Source organism: Paroedura picta, chromosome 7 (genome assembly GCF_049243985.1).
Source record: "Paroedura picta isolate Pp20150507F chromosome 7, Ppicta_v3.0, whole genome shotgun sequence".
Taxonomy (NCBI): Eukaryota; Metazoa; Chordata; class Lepidosauria; order Squamata; family Gekkonidae; genus Paroedura; species Paroedura picta.
In genome coordinates this window covers 17,957,611-17,977,633 of record NC_135375.1, presented here as the reverse complement: position 1 = coordinate 17,977,633, position 20,023 = coordinate 17,957,611, and the positions used below count along the sequence as shown (strand labels likewise).

The window sequence follows — 20,023 nt, the reverse complement described above, 5'->3', positions numbered from 1 at the left end:
ACGTTGTGCATTAAGACGCTGGAAACCGGATTTAAATCTGCCACTGAACATCGGCTCTTTTCGTTCATGGATATCGTACTGTGACAAGACTGAAGTTTCTACTAACCACAACGCCACCCTGCTCCCCCCATAAGAAAGAAGACTTGACCCACAGCACCGATTATATCAGAAATAAACTGCCGTAAGTGTTGTGCTTTTGAGGGGAGTGTCCCAGTCTAGGTATGCCCAGTACTGTACTGCAGTGGCCCCCAACCTTTTTATCACCAGGGACCACTCAGCACCGGGGACCACTCAACACCTTTTACTGAGGCCTGGTGGGGGGGGGTAGTTTACTCCTCTACTCTCAACCACTGCCCTAGCGCTGTCTGATCGCTATGGTAATGTTTAAACATCCCTTCAAAATAAGATGCAGACACACCACAACAATGAAGTGTGTTGTAAAGGGCCGGGGGGGGGGGGGATGAAGTAAAGGGCTGGGGGGGGGGGAGAAGGCGTCCTTCGGGGCCCACCTCCAATTAGTCGAAGGACCACACGTGGTCCTCAGCCCACAGGTTGGGGATCGCTACTGTACTGGATTCCCTCAGTTGGGTTCCAAGTCAATCAAGATGGACGCAAGAACAGCACTACGAGCTGTAACTGAATAGAAGTGCTGTCAAGATGTAGCCAACCTATGGCTGTTTACAAGGCAAGAGGCTTCTGGGGTGGCTGGCCATTGGCATAGCAGCCCTGGACTGACTTGGTGGTCTCCCCTCCAAACGCTAACCTTGGCTTCTGATGAGACTGGGATTGCTTGAGCCATTCACAAGAAGGAAAACCTGCCAATAAAGGCAAAAGCCTCCTTTCCTGCTTCCCCCCCTGAGGACTTGGCATGGGTTTCTGTATTTCATCAAGGGGGTTTCTTTGTGGAGGAAAGCAGAATCAATCCAATCCAATATCTTTATTTACGGTCATTTAGACCAACATTTTAGAAGCACTACTATACAATAGCAGTTTGTAAAAAGGAAAGTAATACATTAAAAGGTTAAAAATGCATCAACAATAAAACTTAAAAACTTCTCCACCGTAAAAGTCAATGCAGGATCAACGCATGTGCTATTTAAATGGTTTTCAGAGTGTTATCCTCCACGTATCCTGTTCTAGACCACCCTTGCATGGATTAGGGTTGCCAACTTCCAAATCTCCTCCAAGACTGCCAGGACCTGGTCCACAGTGGCCCTTTCAACTACCTTTCCCAGGGACACAAGATGAGATACTGGGCAGTAGATGGCAGGGTCCCAGTGTTGTTTTTTTCAGTAAGGGATGAACCATCGCCTCCTTCAGTGCCTCTGGGAAGTCCCTGGTAGGCAGGGAGAGATTGACAATATCCCTCAGAGGGCTTCTGGTCACTTGTCTTGAGCAGCCAAGATGGATTGGGGGCAAGGGGGCAAGTGGTCATCCCCACTATCTCCAGCAACTTATCCACTTTCGTTTCTGAGAGCCCAAATCCATCAAACATATCCCCTCCCTCCAGACTGCCAAGGAGCCTCCAGTTCCCTTTCTGTACCAATCGTGTCTGGAAGGTGGAGGCAAAGAGAGAAGACTTAATGAGTCAATCCACTTCACACTTCAGTTAGACCGTTTATGCACTGGGAACTTCACTGCCCCAGCTCCCATGCAGGAGCACAGATTGGGGGAGGATGAGGCACACCAGGCCAAATGCTCCCCCATGTGGGTGCAGGAAGAGGTGGAGCAACCTGCTATGACTAAAATTCCAGCCTGTAGCCTGGCATGAAACCTCCAGTGCGTAAATGGTCTTATTGAGTCAATCCTCTTTTCCTGCTGTCTTCAGCTATTCATCCACAAGGGATTAAGGTTGTCCTCCACTTTGAAGAGGACAATAGGTTCTTGGACCCCCAGCTCATTTCCTATTTATTTGTAGGGTCTGAGATCTACAGGGTTGCACCATTTACACCTAATCTCAGTGTAGACCTCTGTTCTATGAACCTCGATTTCCCAACTTTCTTTTGCTCTGATGATCAGCTTTGTCTTCCGTGGACTCCAAAACCACGTTCTTGAAGCTTGCCAAGAGTGGAGTGCGGTGGACTTACCACAATTCTCCTGGGAGCTTATTGAAACTATTGGTGTGCTTGGGTTGAATGTGACATATCACCCTAGTTGGCTCTCTCTACTCTGTTAGGAGTGGACCAGATGGGCCCAATCATGGGAATTTCCATGTGGCCTGGCAACTCATGCTGAAACTATACACCAGGGGTAGTCAAACTGCGGCCCTCCAGATGTCCATGGACTACAATTCCCACGAGCCCCTGCCAGCAAATGCTGGCAGGGGCTTGTGGGAATTGTAGTCCATGGACATCTGGAGGGCCGCAGTTTGACTACCCCTGCTATACACTAAGTATTTTATGGCCCAAAGCACTTCCTGGATCTAAAAACATCAGCCTAGGAACTATATACAACTTCACACACAATCCCCAAGTCAGAACCTTAAAGAACACAAAATATACAGCAAGCACTACAGTCTAAAGAACTGCGATTTTTTTTTGCTTTCATGCCAAACGTTCATTTAATTAAGGCAAATATTAAGATACTTTAAGAACCATTTCACACATTGAGCTTTACATACCGTGAAAAGCATAAAGTGTGAATATGATAAATTCATATTTGCAAACACACCTCCTGTACAGGTACACTCATCCCTGCACAGCCATGCCCACTACTCAGTGGAAAACTTTGCAGCTGCAGAACAGAGGAAAAACTGATCTGTAATGAAGTAGGTAAGTAATGAAGAGGTAAGCTATTGGTTGGGAACGGAGATCTATAATGCCCTCTCAAGAAGAAACTGGAAGCTTCACAGATTCCCAGCCCCCAAAGTCAAGTTTTCCGTGTTGATTTTTCATCTGATCTCCATACCTATGGAATATTTATATAGCAATTATGGAAACGGATCATGATTGCTTTTCTTGCCAATAGCCAGGCAGCATGACAGGTTGGCAGAAATTTCTCTCGGTCTTTGGCGGAATGATGAATGTATACACAGCTGAGCTGTACACAGCAGAGAGCCAAGAATGGAATTTTGCCTGGGTTCTCAAACTCATTCGTCAAAAGTCAACACAACCAAGGAGCACCAGTTCCAGATTAAAATAGATGTGATTATTAACTTGTTAATAACCTGAATACGTACTTGCCATTCTGGGTTTTTTTTTTTAGACGGCTGTGTAGGCCGATGGTTGTAATGCAATATCAAATCGGCATAATTGCTCGAGTTGATCACTGAAACATCTTTGCAATGCATTGAACACAAACGTGACTCATGCGCATCTCAGGAAAACAAGCAGGATCATAATGTGCACTTTTGAGAAAGGCCTTTGCGCAAGCCATTTTATTTATCGCATGATGCACGAAGGATGAGAAGCAAGGAGTCGTTTTGACATGTTGTTCTGTCGCTCCCTCCTGTCTTGCCGGGAAATGTACTGCGGGACTCATTTGCCTCCCGTCCTTTGCTCAACTGACGAGTTATCGAACAGGAGCTATTTAGTGTGATAATGGCGTTTTACAGATCAGATACAAACACCATTGTCACACTCCATGGCTCCAGCAGGAAAAAGGCCTTCGGGGAAAGAGTGAGGTTCCGTTCCAGGAGTGACAACCACAGAGACCTGAAATGAGCAGAGAAGAAATCACAACATTGACCTAGAATTAAAGAAGGAATTTGTATAATGCTGCAGGGACAAATTGCATTCTCAGTGCAAACAGAAGCTGTTACCTGAGGACCATCTAGAGTTGCTCTTCAGCCACAACCTTCGGGCTGGTATCATTTTAGCTACTCCGGCTTCACGGACTCCCAAATTCTAGCAGTTCCCACACAAAGGATCAGACAAAGGGACTAGGCATGCTAGTCAACTAGAGTCACCCACCCCTAGGAGCACCATTCCAGTTCCTAAATAGGCATAAGAATTGAGGCATTCATTCTCAAAATTTTCCCAAGAATTCCCAATGGAAAGTTTCCATAAGAATTCTGGTAGATGTTTGCACAGTATCCCGTATTACCTGTTTTCAAGAAAATTCTTCACCAGAATCAACATCCAAAAGCTCATTGGGAAACATTGTTCTTCCACAGTGCTCAGTTCTTGTGCCTATTTAGAAGCAGGGGTGATACTCCAGGATGAGTCTCTGCTAGTTCTGTTGATTACGATTTTTGACTTTGGTTGGTGTTTTTGGAAAGGAGAGCATTAAATATTCATTATTACTTTTTTCCTCTCACAGTTTGCCATATCTTTCACCCACACCATGTGGCCCATCCTTTCTGCACCTCTAGGTGGGGCCTGAAGATCTCCCGTAATGTCAACCAACCTCTAGAGTGACAAGATTAGTTTTCCTAGAGAAAATGGCTGCTTTGACAGGTAGACCCTGCTGAAGTATCTCCCCTGCCCAAACACCACCCTCTCTAGAGTCCACCCCCAAATGTCCAGGAATTTCCAAACTCGGATCTGACAACCCTACATCAACAGTACAGCTCAGATGAGTGTTCATTTAGTCTACCTTTCTCACTGAAACTCAAGGCCAATGTCAGGGTAAAGCAGAGCAGTCAAAACAGCATAAGACAACCGATGAATGCTTATAAATTGAAACCAGAGCTACCATTAAGGATGAAAACTGATGCCCTGAATTGGCTGGCCTTCTGCACACATTGGATAATGCACTTTCAATATGCTTTTGCATCTGGATTTTCCAGTGCAGAACAGGATAATCTACTTCTAAAGTGCACTGAAAGTGCATTATCCAATGTGTGCGGAATGGGCCCAGGTTGGGCCAATCTCGCAGCTCTTGGAAGCTGAGCAGGGTCATCTCTGGTTAGTATTTGAAAGGGAGACCTCCAAGAAAGTCAAGTCATTACACAGAGGCAGGCAATGGTTAACTACTTCTTGCTCTGAGCAGGATAGCCCAGGCTAGCCTGATCTCATCAGATGTTGGAAGCTAAGTAGGTTTGGTATTTGGATGGGAGACCACACAGGAAGTCAAGGGTTGTGATGCAGAACCATGCAATAGCAAACCACCTCTGAACATCTCTTGCCTTAAAGCCCCACAAAGTTGTAATAATTCAGCTGTCACTTAATGGTGGGGAAATCAACCTCATCTCTGAGGCCCTAAGAGCCAATCCAGCTCTGGTTTCATGCCAGAAGAGTATTCAGTTTTTAGCCACTGTTTTTGGGAAGAGCTAAGGAGGGGAACACAAAAATAATGAGTGTTAACACAAGCCTGTATCTCCTTCTACAATTACCTTGAAGAGCAGATGTCTGGATGTAGGACTTTTGTAGAGGAGGACAACTAGACGGGAAGTACTGCTTGTTGAGTGTTGGATCTTAGTAGCCATGCATATATGATGCATAAATCACAGGGGCATTGTGCGATTTCTCTTGGCTTTCCTAGTCGATTGGTCTCAGGAAACCATCCTAGGTTGGTGTCCAATTAATGCTGTCTTGAAACAAGGGAAGGGAATGAAGATTGCAGGTTAGAGATATGAACTCTAGGCATTTCCCTCCCTTCTATTCCTCTTCAAACTAATTTCAAAAGGCTCCTTTTTTAGAGAGAGAGAGAGAGAGAGAGAGAGAGAGAGAGAGAGAGAGAGAGAGAGAGAAGGGAGCGGAGAACAACCTTCAGCCAGGCTCATCCGAGAAGCATTGTGGATTCAGGCCATTTTGCAATATGATTAGTTTTTAGCAGGAACAGCCATTTCATTTTACTAAGTGCACACTTTATATTGCTTAATGAAAGAAAGCAATAAAAAGAGAGCTTTGTCAGCCCTTTGATTAATGAAATGGAGAAAGCTGTTGAGGAAGTGGAAGGTAATATGGTGATATGGTGTTAATATATAGTATGATTGGCCCACAGGGGGAAGACATTTCAAGTTCTCAGTGTCGTTTTTTTAATGGCATTCGGAATGAGAGAAGGGAATAGAGTTGTGCCATGGGTGCATTCAATAGGCCTTCCTTTGGTGATAGAATTAGAACAGAAGAACAAAAGGAAAGCCATGTTGGATCAGGCCAATGGCCCATCCAGTCCAACACTCTGTGTCACACAGTGCCCCAAACCCAGGGGCCATCAGGAGGTCAAACAGTGGGGCCAAACCCCCCCACCCCAGGCACCAAAAATAAACAGACCATCCCTGTCCGAGACACTGTTCCATCTATATCTGGTGGCTAAGAACCACTCATGGACCTCTGCTCTTAAGAACATAAGAGAAGCCATGTTGCGTCAAGCCAATGGCCCATCTACTCCAATACACTGTGTTGCTGACTGGCCAAAACCCAGGTCCCAATACAAACTTTGGTTTGCTTGCAAGGTTTGAGCTTCTGTGCAAGCCCATGCACAGTTACTCCCTTCTACATCCACTAAGGCATGGAGGTTCTGTTTGACCATCATGGATCTGATGATGCAGAATGGGGAGGTACCGGGGTGGAGGAGGTGGTTGAATTCTCTCTGCACCCATCCTTTACTGTGAACATTAGACTTGAACAAGGCAAATACATGAAAAGCGAACCCGGCTGCCTCTTCTGTAGCTAGTTTGGTCTTGCTGGTTTGCTGAAATTCATTTTTATGAATTCAGATGATCGGAATAAAGGCCAAAATAAACTCTGAAGTTTTAAAAGACTGGGTCTGAATTACTGCTGGTCACCCCTGCTGCCTGCCATTGCTCAACTGGCCAACAAGAGAAAACTAACTAGGAAATTGACCATCAGCATGACATTGTGACATCACTTCTGGGAGGAACCTGGAAGTGACATCACTCAACTCTGGGTTGCTGTAAACTCTGTGGTTTTGCCATTGATTCCAGTGATACAAAGAGCAGCATGATGATACTTCTGTGTTTTCCCTGGAAGTGACATAACACTGTTGCACTGACAGCATTCCCCCATGTCCTGCTTCCCCCTGGCTGGCAACTCTAGGCATTCACATTGTTTCAGCCTACCCTGTTGGGATATGCAAGGTCTATAGTGTGCATGATTCCAAAGGATATGAAGAATATCCTACAGGGGGCATCAGGGGAGATATGTAATTGGCATATTGGCTCTTCCTCATATTTTATTTCAAATAATATCCTCCTGTGTCCTGATTGGCTCAATTGGAAACCTCCATATATCCTGCCGAGACCCCCAAACCCATCCTCCCCAGGCTCTGCCCCCCAACTCTCCAGATGGTTCCTCACCCAGAGATGGCAACCTCAGGTATGCCTCTTAGTGATTTATTTCCAGGAGGCAACATCCAAAGGTGCTCTTGGTGGACTTTTGGAAAAACCAGGTGATACTGACTGGGGACTTGGAGTAGTTCTGGCTACTCACAAGTAAGGCTGCCCACAAGGTAGGGGACAAAATGCCCTGCTTATTTGCCAGGTGGTGTTTACCTTCAGGAAAGGCATCAGCTGCCCATACTCTAGGGTTGCCAGTAGGCTTGTAGACTGGGATTTGGGGAGAGACTATACCACCAGCTACAGCATCACGTCCCTTCAGGTAAAAAACCATAGATTCCTAGTGTGACCATAGATTCCTAGATTCTCTAGATTCCCAGAGTGATCATAGAGTTTCTGGTGATTCCTAGAGCTACCTTATGGCACTTCTGCTTTTTTATCAGAAGTGTCATGGTATTGCCAATTAGGTGGGTTTAAAAATTTTTTCTCTCCCAGTAGCAAGCAATGGAAGCAGGTGGTAGGGCATCCCTCATTCCCACTGGGGGAACGGGATCCTTACCATTTCCATGCAATCTGCCTCTATTAAAGGGCAGGCCAATATATACATCAGTTTGTTGGTAAGGTTGGGTTTTTTTAAAACTTGTGTTTTTTAAAAGTGATATCTTCAATGGTTTTAAGTCGCTGGCAGTCTTCAAGCAGCAGCTGGACAGATCCTTCTCCTGGATGCTTTAGGCTGATCCTGCACTGAGCAGGGGGTTGGACTAGATGGCCTGGAGGGCCCCTTCCCACTCTAGAATTCTATGATTCTAAGCAGAAGCTGGACAGATCCTTCTCCTGGATACTTTAGGTTAATCCTGCACTGAGCAGGGGGTTGGGCTAGATGGCCTGGATGGCCCCTTCCCACTCTAGAATTCTATGATTCTAAGCAGTAGCTGGACAGATCCTTATCCTGGATACTTTAGGTTAATCCTGCACTGAGCAGGGGGTTGGACTAGATGGCCTGGAGGGCCCCTTCCCACTCTAGAATTCTATGATTCTAAGCAGAAGCTGGACAGATCCTTCTCCTGGATACTTTAGGTTAATCCTGCACTGAGCAGGGGGTTGGGCTAGATGGCCTGGATGGCCCCTTCCCACTCTAGAATTCTATGATTCTAAGCAGTAGCTGGACAGATCCTTATCCTGGATACTTTAGGTTAATCCTGCACTGAGCAGGGGGTTGGGCTAGATGGCCTGGAGGGCCCCTTCCCACTCTAGAATTCTATGATTCTAAGCAGAAGCTGGACAGATCCTTCTCCTGGATACTTTAGGTTAATCCTGCACTGAGCAGGGGGTTGGGCTAGATGGCCTGGATGGCCCCTTCCCACTCTAGAATTCTATGATTCTAAGCAGAAGCTGGACAGATCCTTCTCCTGGATACTTTAGGTTAATCCTGCACTGAGCAGGGGGTTGGGCTAGATGGCCTGGATGGCCCCTTCCCACTCTAGAATTCTATGATTCTAAGCAGAAGCTGGACAGATCCTTCTCCTGGATACTTTAGGTTAATCCTGCACTGAGCAGGGGGTTGGGCTAGATGGCCTGGATGGCCCCTTCCCACTCTAGAATTCTATGATTCTAAGCAGAAGCTGGACAGATCCTTCTCCTGGATGCTTTAGGTTAATCCTGCACTGAGCAGGGGGTTGGACTAGATGGCCTGGATGGCCCCTTCCCACTCTAGAATTCTATGATTCTAAGCAGAAGCTGGACAGATCCTTATCCTGGATACTTTAGGTTAATCCTGCACTGAGCAGGGGGTTGGACTAGATGGCCTGGATGGCCCCTTCCCACTCTAGAATTCTATGATTCTAAGCAGAAGCTGGACAGAGCCTCATCCTGGATAGGTAAAGGTAAAGGTATCCCCTGTGCAAGCACCGAGTCATGTCTGACCCTTGGGGTGATGCCCTCTAGCGTTTTCATGGCAGACTCAATATGGGGTGGTTTGCCAGTGCCTTCCACAGTCATGACCGTTTACCCCCCAGCAAGCTGGGTACTCATTTTACCGACCTCGGAAGGATGGAAGGCTGAGTCAACCTTGAGCCGGCTGCTGGGATAGAACTCCCAGCCTCATGGGCAAAGTTTTCAGACGGCTGCCTTACCACTCTGCGCCACAAGAGGCTCTGTATTATCCTGGATACTTTAGGTTAATCCTGCACTGAGCAGGGGGTTGGACTAGATGGCCTGGATGGCCCCTTCCCACTCTAGAATTCTATGATTCTAAGCAGAAGCTGGACAGATCCTTCTCCTGGATACTTTAGGTTAATCCTGCACTGAGCAGGGGGTTGGACTAGATGGCCTGGATGGCCCCTTCCCACTCTAGAATTATATGATTCTAAGCAGAAGCTGGACAGAGCCTCATCCTGGATAGGTAAAGGTAAAGGTATCCCCTGTGCAAGCACCGAGTCATGTCTGACCCTTGGGGTGACGCCCTCCAGTGTTTTCATGGCAGACTCAATACGGGGTGGTTTGCCAGTGCCTTCCCCAGTCATTACCGTTTACCCCCCAGCAAGCTGGGTACTCATTTTACCGACCTCGGAAGGATGGAAGGCTGAGTCAACCTTGAGCCGGCTGCTGGGATAGAACTCCCAGCCTCATGGGCAAAGTTTTCAGACGGCTGCCTTACCACTCTGCGCCACAAGAGGCTCTGTATTATCCTGGATACTTTAGGTTAATCCTGCACTGAGCAGGGGGTTGGACTAGATGGCCTGGATGGCCCCTTCCCACACTGGGAGTCTATGATTCTAAGCAACCTTGTTGCTAGCCTCTTGCATGGATGCTGAAGCAAGATGTTCTTTGCAAAATAAGTCCCGTAAACACAGGGGAATCAACAATGAAAGATGACTAAGAGCCAGAGAATGAAGACATATGAAGGAAACTGACAGAACTCTAAATGAAATTCAAAGGAAACGATCGGGTGATCAGTGGAGATAAATCAGATAATTATTTTTTTATTGGTGGAACAGGCTGACTTCAGTGCCTTCAAGCAAAGTGCCTAAAAGCAAAGAAGAGGATGTATTTATCGACAGACTAATTCAGCCAACTGATTACTGTGACAAGCCCCATTTTAAATATCCCCTGCTAGTTAAGGCTGAAGCTTGCCTCCCCTGGGGGAATCAAGGCCAAAACAGACTCAGCCTCCCAGCCCCAAAAGAGGACATATTCATCAGTATTTTAAAAAAGAGCCCAAAAGAGGTCAAAGACCAAAAAAAAAGAAGGAATGTCCTCTAAAACAGGGGTAGTCAACCTGTGGTCCTCCAGATGTTCATGGACTACAATTCCCATGAGCCCCTGCCAGCGTTTGCTGGCAGGGGCTCATGGGAATTGTAGTCCATGAACATCTGGAGGACCACAGGTTGACTACCCCTGCTCTAAAAAGAGAACATCTGATAACCCTGAGTAAGTCTTCCTAATGCATGAGAAGGTCAAAGAGGCAGGAGATTCATTTCCCAAGGCAGCCATGATTTGAACAACTGAACTGGGACTCCTTGAAGCCTGACAAATCTATTGGAAAAGAACCTTTAATGAGCCAGAATCTCTGAAGGGTGGAGATCCGTTGTAATTTTGGGTGCTCTCCAGGCCCCACCTGGAGGCTGGCATCTTGCTAAAATTGAAGGTGCTGCTCTTCACCTGCTTAAATTCCGTGAAACAGGTTGCCCTGGCTGGCACTCAAGAATACATGCATAGAATCATAGAATCATAGAGTTGGAAGGGGCCATACAGGCCATCTAGTCCAACCCCCTGCTCAACGCAGGATCAGCCCTAAGCAGAACACAGATATCTAAGTTCCTGGACCAAAGTGGTTACGAGTTTCCTAAGAGTAGAAAGTAAAGTTGCCAAGCTCCAGATGTGGCCTGTAGATCTCCTGGATTTACAGCTGATCTCCAGCTAATAGCGATCAATTCCCCTGGAGAAAATAGCTGCCCTGGAGAATGGGTTTTATGGTCTTATACTTTGCTGAGACCCCCGCCCTCCCCAAATTTCCAGGACTGTTTCCAACCTGGAATTGGCAACAGGGATGCCAGATTCCCCCTGGACACCAGCAGGAGACAGGGGGTAGTAAAGTTGCCAGCTGCAGGTTGGGAAACTCCTGAAGATTTGAGGATGGAGACTGGGGAAGACAGGGACCTCAGTGGGATACAATGCCATAGATTTCACCCTTCAACGCATCTCTTTTCTCCGGGGGGAATTAATTGCTGCAGTCTGGAGGTAAGCTGTTATTCCTGGGGGTCCCCAGACTGGCATCCTGGGTTGGCAGCCCTAAAGTTCAAACACAGTTGCACGGAAAGAGTCAGGATTTCACAGTCAACAAGGGGGTCCTTATGTTCCCAGTAATAAAACAGCAATCCACAGTCCATATCAAACATGCCCTGGTCCTCTGTGCACCCACTGAGCATATACATTTATCATCCTTGTTAAGCAGGTACCACTGGGCGTTATCCAGCTGTGTGCTGCTGGCTGCTGCTAGTCATCTCAATAAAAAATGCTAATCCTATACATGAGAGAGGGGAGAGAGAGACAGAAAATGAAAGGGATTGAGGAATATTAGTTCCCCTGAAATGGAGTCCTTTCCAAATTGACTGATTATGAGATCTGCTGGAAGAGAGAAGAGGGTTTCACGCTAGCCGAAGGGAGCAGAGGACTGCTAATTGCTGCAGGTTACCCCCTAGCACAGGGGTAGTCAAACTGCGGCCCTCCAGATGTCCATGGACTACAATTCCCAGGAGCCTCCTGCCAGTTCGCTGGCAGGAGGCTCCTGGGAATTGTAGTCCATGGACATCTGGAGGGCCGCAGTTTGACTACCCCTGCCCTAGCAATTCAACCCCTTCTTCCCGTATTCCGGGCTTCCCTGCAGGTGGCTTTTTGGATGAAAGAAATGTGTAGGGGGGAAATATACGGTATTATTAGAACCAGCACGGGAAAATATCAATGAACAGCACTTGGGTAGTTGTGTTCCACAGAGAGAAATGTGGTTTTTTTAAAAAGTCTGCTTTCATTTTATATAAATCTAATACGCTCCCTGATAAAAATCCAATCAAGTGTACATTTACCGTTATTTTCTCAATTAGCTTATCGCTTTGCTCCCACAGTCTGCTGCCGTTAACTACAGTAACGACTCCTTCATACGAATTGTACACAGAAAATTTGTGTCAACAATATGCTGGCAGCCAGTTTGAAGAGTTAATTCCCACAAAACCATGTCCTCTACCCTGAACCGGGAAACCCACAATGGTGAGTTTCAAGTTGGCATGAAAGGATTTGCAACCTAGCTTTCAGTGGTGGCTCTGGATGTTACATTTCTTTTCTCTGGTGCATTAGAACATAAGAATACGCAAAGAGCCGTGCTGGATCAGACCAGTGGTCCATCTAGTCCAGTATCCTGTCTCACCCAGTGGCCAACCACTTCTTCTGGAGGTGCAACAACAAGGCTCAGAGGCTGAGGCCTTCCCCTGATGTTGCCTCCTGACCCTGGGATTCAGAGATTTAGTGCTTCTAAATGTGGAGGTTCTAGTAGCCAAGGATAGACTCTAATGCTCCTTTAAAGCTCTCTGTGCCTATGGCCACTAGTACATTCTCTGGCAGCAAATTCCATGTTTTAGTCACTCGCTGTGTAAAGAGAGAGCCTCTTGTGACGCAGAGTGGTAAGGCAGCAGACATGCGGTCTGAAAACTCTGCCCATGAGGCTGGGAATTCAATCCTAGCAGCTGGCTCAGGGTTGACTCAGCCTTCCATCCTTCCGAGGTCGGTAAAATGAGTACCCAGCTTGCTGCTGGGGGGTAAACGGTAATGACTAGGGAAGGGAATGGCAAACCACCCCATATTGAGTCTGCCAAGAAAAACGCTAGAGGGCGTCACCCCAAGGGTCAGACATGACTCGGTGCTTGCACAAGGGATACCTTTACCTTTACCCGTGTAAAGAGATTGTGGCAACAATATGCTAAGGGCCAGTCGGAGGTGTCAGCAACCCATGAAGTCCCAGAGAACTATATTCTCTTCCCAGCCAAGCCCAACAGACTGGGCAAGACCGTGGAGAACTGCCGCTACCTCTGCGTGAGCTGAACTCAGAGCCACTTAGCTTTGACCAGGCCTGCAGGGATAAGACAGGGTCTCCAACTGCAGACTGGGAAATCCCTAGAGATTTGGGAGGACTGTTGGTGGAGAGAGTCTGACCTCAGGTCTTTCCCTGAGGTCTATCATATACCATAGAGTCTGCCCTCCAAACCTGCCACTCCCTCCAGGGGAGCTGGCCACTGTTATCTGGAGATCACTTGTAGTCCCAAGAAAACTCCAACCCTGTGATAAGCGTATTGCTTGCTGGTGTAGCCATTGTGGCCCAGGTTTGCATATTATGGCCCTAGGGGGAAGCTGGCATTACTTGACTCCACGGTAGTGTTAACATCCCAGTTTGCCCATGCTACTAACCCAAACGTAGGCCTGCAGAGAAGCTTTGCCAAATATTTGAGACTATGGCCATTGTGTCTGCTAATAACATGCACGTTGGAGGGTATAATTCCCCACCCATGTATTTTCCTTCCCCTCATGCCTTTTACCTACCCACTGCGACCGCTCACAGGGTGCTCCGGTGTTCCACTTTGTCCTTGTCCTGCTCTGTTGCCGTAATTCTTCTGTCTTTAGTGTCGAGTGAGATTCTCTCTTCTAGGTTTAGTTTTGCTCCTACTGAACTTGCCTTTCGGTCAGGTAGCTGCTCGACGTGTCCGTTTCCAAGCCCCGCTTTCCCCCCTTGGCCTTTATGCGGTCCAGAGTTTATAAGTAAACAAGCTCTTCTGATAAGTCTCATTAAAATATTGATTGGGGGGTGAGTGGCTCTGAGCCTGCGAAATGGCCAAGGGCTATTGGTCAGGCACCCTCCATTGGGGGTGGGGGAAAGAGAAAAGTACCCACCCCATTTTCCCCTTCTCTTGGAACTGATTTTATTAAGCAAGGAATGCTAGGAGATAAGCTGCTGGGTAGAGGGGGAATTATTCAGTCATCTCATCCAAAATGAAGCTGTGATGAGAAGATACACCTGGGGCAGGGATGGACCACTGCTGAGTTCAATTCACAGTTCCCCTGGTTGGCTTCTACACAAGAGCTGTAGAAAATCCAGTTCTTCAGGAAACAGGACTCTCCCCTGACAGGCTACCTTTCCAAATGCAAGTCCCTCACTTGCAATCTGAACTGGTGCAACCCTGATATGTTTTTCAAAGAAAATCTTAATTTATACCTTGCCTTCTGTCCCTGAAGGGAACCCAAAGCAGTTTACCCGATTCTCCTCTCCTCTGTTTAATATTCACAACAGCCATGAACGGTAGGATAAGCTGAGTGTGTGTGATTGGCCCAAGGTCACAGTGGGGATTTGAACTTGGGTCTTCTGTATCTTAGTCTGACAGTCTAACTCTTATCATCTGTTTTGGGGAGGTGGGCCTAAATTTCATTGAAACCTATGGCTAAATAATTTCTAGGGATGGGTACAAACCACATTTTTGCAGTTCATTTTGGTTCATGGTTTGTAGCAGAACCGTGAACCTGAATCACAAACTAGTACAAACTGGGATGTTGGTTTGTGAACTGAACCAATTTGTAGCAGTTTGTGACCCCTGCTTTGTTCTCACTGTCTTTCAGTTTGTTTTATGAAGAGTAAAAAGCAGGGGTTTAAATGGCTTGCATTTAAACCCCTGCCTTCTGCTCTTCGTGAATCACCACGAACATCCTTAAAATTCATAGAAAATCATGACCCCTGTTTTTTCCCCTCACTGTTGCTCAGCTGTTTTTGTGAACAGCAGAAAACAGGGATTTAAATGGCTTGCGTTTAAAGGATTAAAATAGCTTGCATTTAAATTCCTGCCTTCTGCTCTTCGTGAACAGCTCTTCAGTTCACAAACTTCAGTTTGCAAACCACAAACCGGTCAAAATTCCCCATGAACTTATATTTGCGAGCTAGTTTGTGCCCACCCCTAATAATATGTGCCCATCCTCTTGTTTTCACAGGAAATGATTGGAAGCAAAAGCCACGTCGTTGTTCAGTGGGACTGACACCGAAAGTACTCTGAAGCAAGAGGTGCAACTGTGTGTGTGTTTGTGTAAAGCGTCTTCAAGCTGCAGTCAGTTTATGGCAACCCTGTAAAGTTTTAAAGGCAAGAGACAAACAGAGGTGATTTGCCATTGCTTGCCTCAGCAGAGTAGCTCTTGGTGGCTTCTCATCAAAATACTAACCAGATCGATCCTGTTTAGCTTCCAAGATCCAATGAGATCCTTAGGCCAGCTCCCAAGTTGGGAAACACCTGAAGACTTTGGGAATAGATTCCGAGGAGGGTGAGGTTTAAGGAGGGGAGGAGTTTCAGTGGAGTATAATGAAGAAGAAGAAGAAGAAGAGTTGGTTCTTATATGCCGCTTTTCCCTACCCGAAGGAGGCTCAAAGCGGCTTACAGTCACCTTCCCATTCCTCTCCCCACAACAGACACCTGTGGGGTGGGTGAGGCTGAGAGAGCCCTGATATCACTGCTCGGTCAGAACAGTTTTATCAGTGCTGTGGCGAGCCCAAGGTCACCCAGCTGGTTGCATGTGGGGGAGTGCAGAATCGAACCCGGCTTGACAGATTAGAAGTCTGCACTCCTAACCACTACACCAAACTGGCTCTCTAATGTCATCAAGTCCACCTCTCAAAGCAACCATTTTCTCCAGATGGACCGATGTCTGTGGCCTGGAGATAAATTGTAACCTCAGGAGACCCCCAAGCACTACCTGGGGGCTGGAAACCCTAGAGATCAGGCTCTCTTGGGCCCTCCAGGTCACACGTACAAGCATTCTCATTTGGAAAACCACATGTGATAGGACAAAATGTGGGATGTTGCACCATACAGTGAGCCATAATTGGGCAAAATTAAGATGTGCAAGGAAATTATGCCCAATCATGGCCTAGCTGCATAGCATGACTTTACGCATTCCATTGCATCACGTGGTTTTCCAGGCTATAATCTATTTCTTACTTATTCACGTTTTCAGATTGCCTGCACCAGCTGAGTTTTTCTAAGTAGATGCTTAACCTATTTTAGTCCTATCTCATGCCCAGATGTAGAAGAAGAAGAAGAGTTGGTTCTTATATGACGCTTTTCCCTACCCGAAGGAGGCTCAAAACGGCTTACAATCGCCTTCCCATTCCTCTCCCCACAACAGACACCCTTTGGGGTGGGTGAGGCTGAGAGAGCCCTGATATTCCTGCTCGGTCAGAACAGCTTTATCAGTGCTGTGGGGAGCCCAAGGTCACCCAGCTGGCTGCATGTGGGGGAGCGCAGAATCGAACCCGGCTTGCCAGATTAGAAGTCCACATTCCTAACCACTACACCAAACTGGCTCTTAGAAAATGTAATGTTCTTAGTTACAAAAGTTACAAAAGTTTTTGAGTTACAGTCAAGCCACAGGAACCTCTTGAATCTCTCAAAAGAGAGCAGCTTGGTACAGCCAACGAAATCCCCCTAATATGTACAAGACCTCTTCGACCTTTGATAAGTGAATCTTGTGCAAAGCTGATGATTCAGAATTTTGCTGAAGGCTAGATTTAATTATTTGCAGACTGACTTGCCTTTAGGTAACTTTTTGTTTCCTTCCCACCCCTGTCCCCAAAGCATACTGGAAAAAAATGCAGGATATTCCTATTTTGCGAAATCCCCTTGCAGCAGCCCCCTTCAACCCAGGCGTGGTCTCCTACAGGCGGGCTGAGTGGAACAGGCTTCCTTGGGAGCTGGTGGGTTCTCCATCTTTTGGAAATGTTTAAACAGAGGCTGGAGAACCATCTGACGGAGAGGCTGATTCTGTGAAGGTTCAAGGGGGTGGCAGGTTACAGTGGATGAGCGATAGGGTTGTGAGCGTCTTGCATAGGGCAGGGGGTTGGACTAGATGACCCAGGAGATCCCTTCCAACTCTGTGATTCTATGAGAGCCTCTGAAAATCTACCACATTCTATGCTGTGTTTTAGAAGGACCTGCCATGCAAAGGCACTGCGGACGCTGCACCTCGTGCTTCTCTTTGCACACGTGCTAAGCAAAACCTCAGGATGGCTGGTCCGGGTTGTTCAGCAATAGAGAGGGCTCGTTTAAAAACACTGATGGTTCGGAGACCCCACCCTCACCCCCAAGCCAAACGCTTTGCTCTCTCTCTCGTCCTCTCCCTCCCCTTGCCAGTCCACACATTGGCATGCAGCCCCTCTCCCCACGAAAGCTCCCTCTTGCCTTTGCTTCCTCCCCCCCCCAAAGTCCAGGCCATGGCCCACCCCAGCAATCAGGTCTTGAATGCTCCATGAGTGTTTCTGCAGCATAGAGCCCCGTATTCCTGAGACAGCCCATTTAAGGGGGGGGGGGTTCTTCTCACTACAAGGACAGGAATGGACAAGGGCAGTGAGTGTCTTATGGGGAGAGCAATGACTGTGTTGAAGGCAGCAGGAAAGGAAGAAGACCCAGCATGAGATGGATTGACTCAGTTAAGGATGCCACAAGGGCCCTCAGTTTGTGAGACTAGAGCAAGGCTGTTTGCAAAGGGATGTTTTAGAGCAGCTGTCCCCAACCCCCGGTCCGGAGACCGGTACCAGTCCGTGGATCAGTCGGTATCGGACTGCGGCTCCTTCTCATCCTCCTCCCCGGCTGCTGCCTTGGGGGCTGCCCTGCCACTCTGCTCACCTTTAGTGCTCTCTGGTGGCTGCCATGGCTGGGGCTCCCCCTCAGTGTGGCACTGCGCAGCTGCTGCTGGCAGCGCCCCCTAGTGGGCGGCAGGAAGTCAAGGGTGCTGGCGGGAAAGCAAGTGGAGCAGGGGCTCAGGTGGTGGCGGTGATGTTAATCGGCCAAAGACTAACCCTCCCCCCGGGTTAGAATGCATAGAATGCAAAAATAGTATTGTAAAAATTTTCATAGAATGCATAGAATGCAAAAATAGTATTGTAATATATATATATTTAAATTTCAACATAAGTACAATTTGCCAGGTGCCCCAAGATGTCCCTCCAAAAGTGGGACAATCTGGTCACCTTAATATAATCCAAACCCGAAACTGAATTTGAAGATATGATGAAGCTCTGATTTAGTTTGATCCTATGTTGAGCAGGGGATTGGACTAGATGGCCTGTATGGCCCCTTCCAACTCTAGGATTCTCCAGAATTAGGGCACTTTGTCATTAGCAAACTTTTTGTCCCCCCCCCCCCACACACACACACACTGTCCCCTCCTCTTTCTCGCTGTCTCTTTTTCGTGTTAATCATTTCCCTTTGCAAGTTCACTTTGATACTCAACAGCACATTTGACATCCCTCCCATCTGATTACTACGGATAGAATTTTGAGTCAGCTATGCAAGCAAACGTTTTCAGGAAGAAAAAGGACTTCTGTGCCACGACGCACGCAGCCATTGGTTAGAAACTTCCATTGCACTATGTGTGCGTGGATATATGTTTTCCCGTTCTTTGGAAGTCCCAGATCTTTGCGTGTAAATGCCAAATGGTTTCGAAAGAAGAGGTTTCTGGTCAAAATCAGCAAGACATTACTCAAAGGTGAACCACAAGTGATAAGGCCTGGTCATGGAATTTCAGGACTGCAGGGACTTAGGGTTGTTCATCTTCCCTCGGTTAGAAGAGATTATCCTTAAAATGTCTAGCCAGTTCTTGAGCAGTGAGTCACAGAGATGTCTTTCACTATCCATGCTGTCAACTTTGACACAAGCACAATTCCCTGGCCAATTTAACTTGTATAAACTCCTTCAGTGGCCTGTGAACTCTTGATCCAGTGGCTTTGATGTTCCCCAGCATAGCCTTGAGTTGGCCTTGAGCGTAGCCTCATGCCAAGCAGCTTTGGGCGTGTGCAATATCCACTTTGCAGCTGCTTTTGCCCAGAAGAAAACTTCATTGCATTTATTAGAGAAGAAGCAGGGTCCCCCGTTGTTCAGGTCAACAAACTGACTTGCATAAATCCTGAGATTAATTAATTCCTTCCTCCCTTCCTCCCTTCCTCCCTTCCTCCCCTCCCCCCATCCTTCCTTCCTTCCTTCCTTCCTTCCTTCCTTCCTTCCTTCCTTCCTTCATTCATTCATTCATTCATTCATTCATTCATTGTTTGATTTCTAGACTGCTGCTCCTAGCCAGCTAGCTTGCAGCGGCTTACAATGGTGGGTCGTTAAAATACATTCAGTCAGTAATAATAAAACAACCAATAAAAAAACCTTCCCCCCTCACTACGCCTCGCCCTTGTCCACCACTACCCAGGGAATGAAGCTGATATCATTGCACCGGAGGAGGGGCTAAGATCTTTCTCTGCCTGGCCTCAACCAAATGCCCGGCGGAACAGCTCTGTCTTACAGGCCCTGCAGAACTGAGGCAGCTCCATCAAGGCACTCAGTTCTTCCGGGAGCTCATACCAGCAGGCAAGGCCAGGTGCACTTTCAATGGGGTGCAGGTCTCCGACCTATTCATATCTGCAGAGCGTAATGCCCTGCAAGGGGCAAAGGGGTAACTCATGCAACTGCCTTGGGTGTGCCTGTTATCCTGCGCACTAAAAGCCTATCAGAAGAAGAAGAAGAGAAGAAGAAGAAGAAGAAGAAGAAGAAGAAGAAGAAGAAGAAGAAGAAGAAGAAGAAGAAGAAGAAGAAGAAGAAGAAGAGTTGGTTCTTATATGCGGCTTTTCTCTACCCGAAGGAGGCTCAAAGCGGCTTACAATCACCTTATCTTTCCTCTCCCCACAACAGACACCCTGTGAGGGAGGTGAGACTGAGAGAGCCCTGATATCACTGCTCGGTCAGAACAGCTTTATCAGTGCTGTGGCGAGTCCAAGGTCACCCA

General features: G+C 47.2%; 2 long non-coding RNA genes across 3 annotated transcripts in view; one reads left to right on the top strand and one right to left on the bottom strand.

The window, feature by feature from the left end:
- Positions 1 to 922: 922 nt before the first annotated feature.
- LOC143842127 (uncharacterized) lies at positions 923 to 14,300 on the bottom strand. Of its 2 annotated transcripts, none has more exons than XR_013232991.1 (3): positions 13,766 to 14,300; positions 5,276 to 5,473; positions 923 to 3,653 (listed from the first exon to the last, which is right to left on the bottom strand). It is a non-coding gene; the product is annotated as an uncharacterized LOC143842127 (long non-coding RNA). The 2 variants fall into 2 exon arrangements; XR_013232990.1 differs by lacking the exon at positions 13,766 to 14,300 and adding an exon at positions 6,447 to 9,065.
- Positions 12,320 to 20,023, top strand: part of LOC143842128 (uncharacterized) — a 23,108-nt gene continuing 15,404 nt past the window's right edge. Inside the window, exons 1-2 of the long non-coding RNA XR_013232992.1 lie at positions 12,320 to 12,442; positions 15,200 to 15,269. This is a non-coding gene — a long non-coding RNA (uncharacterized LOC143842128). The remainder of the gene's footprint in view (positions 12,443 to 15,199; positions 15,270 to 20,023) is intronic.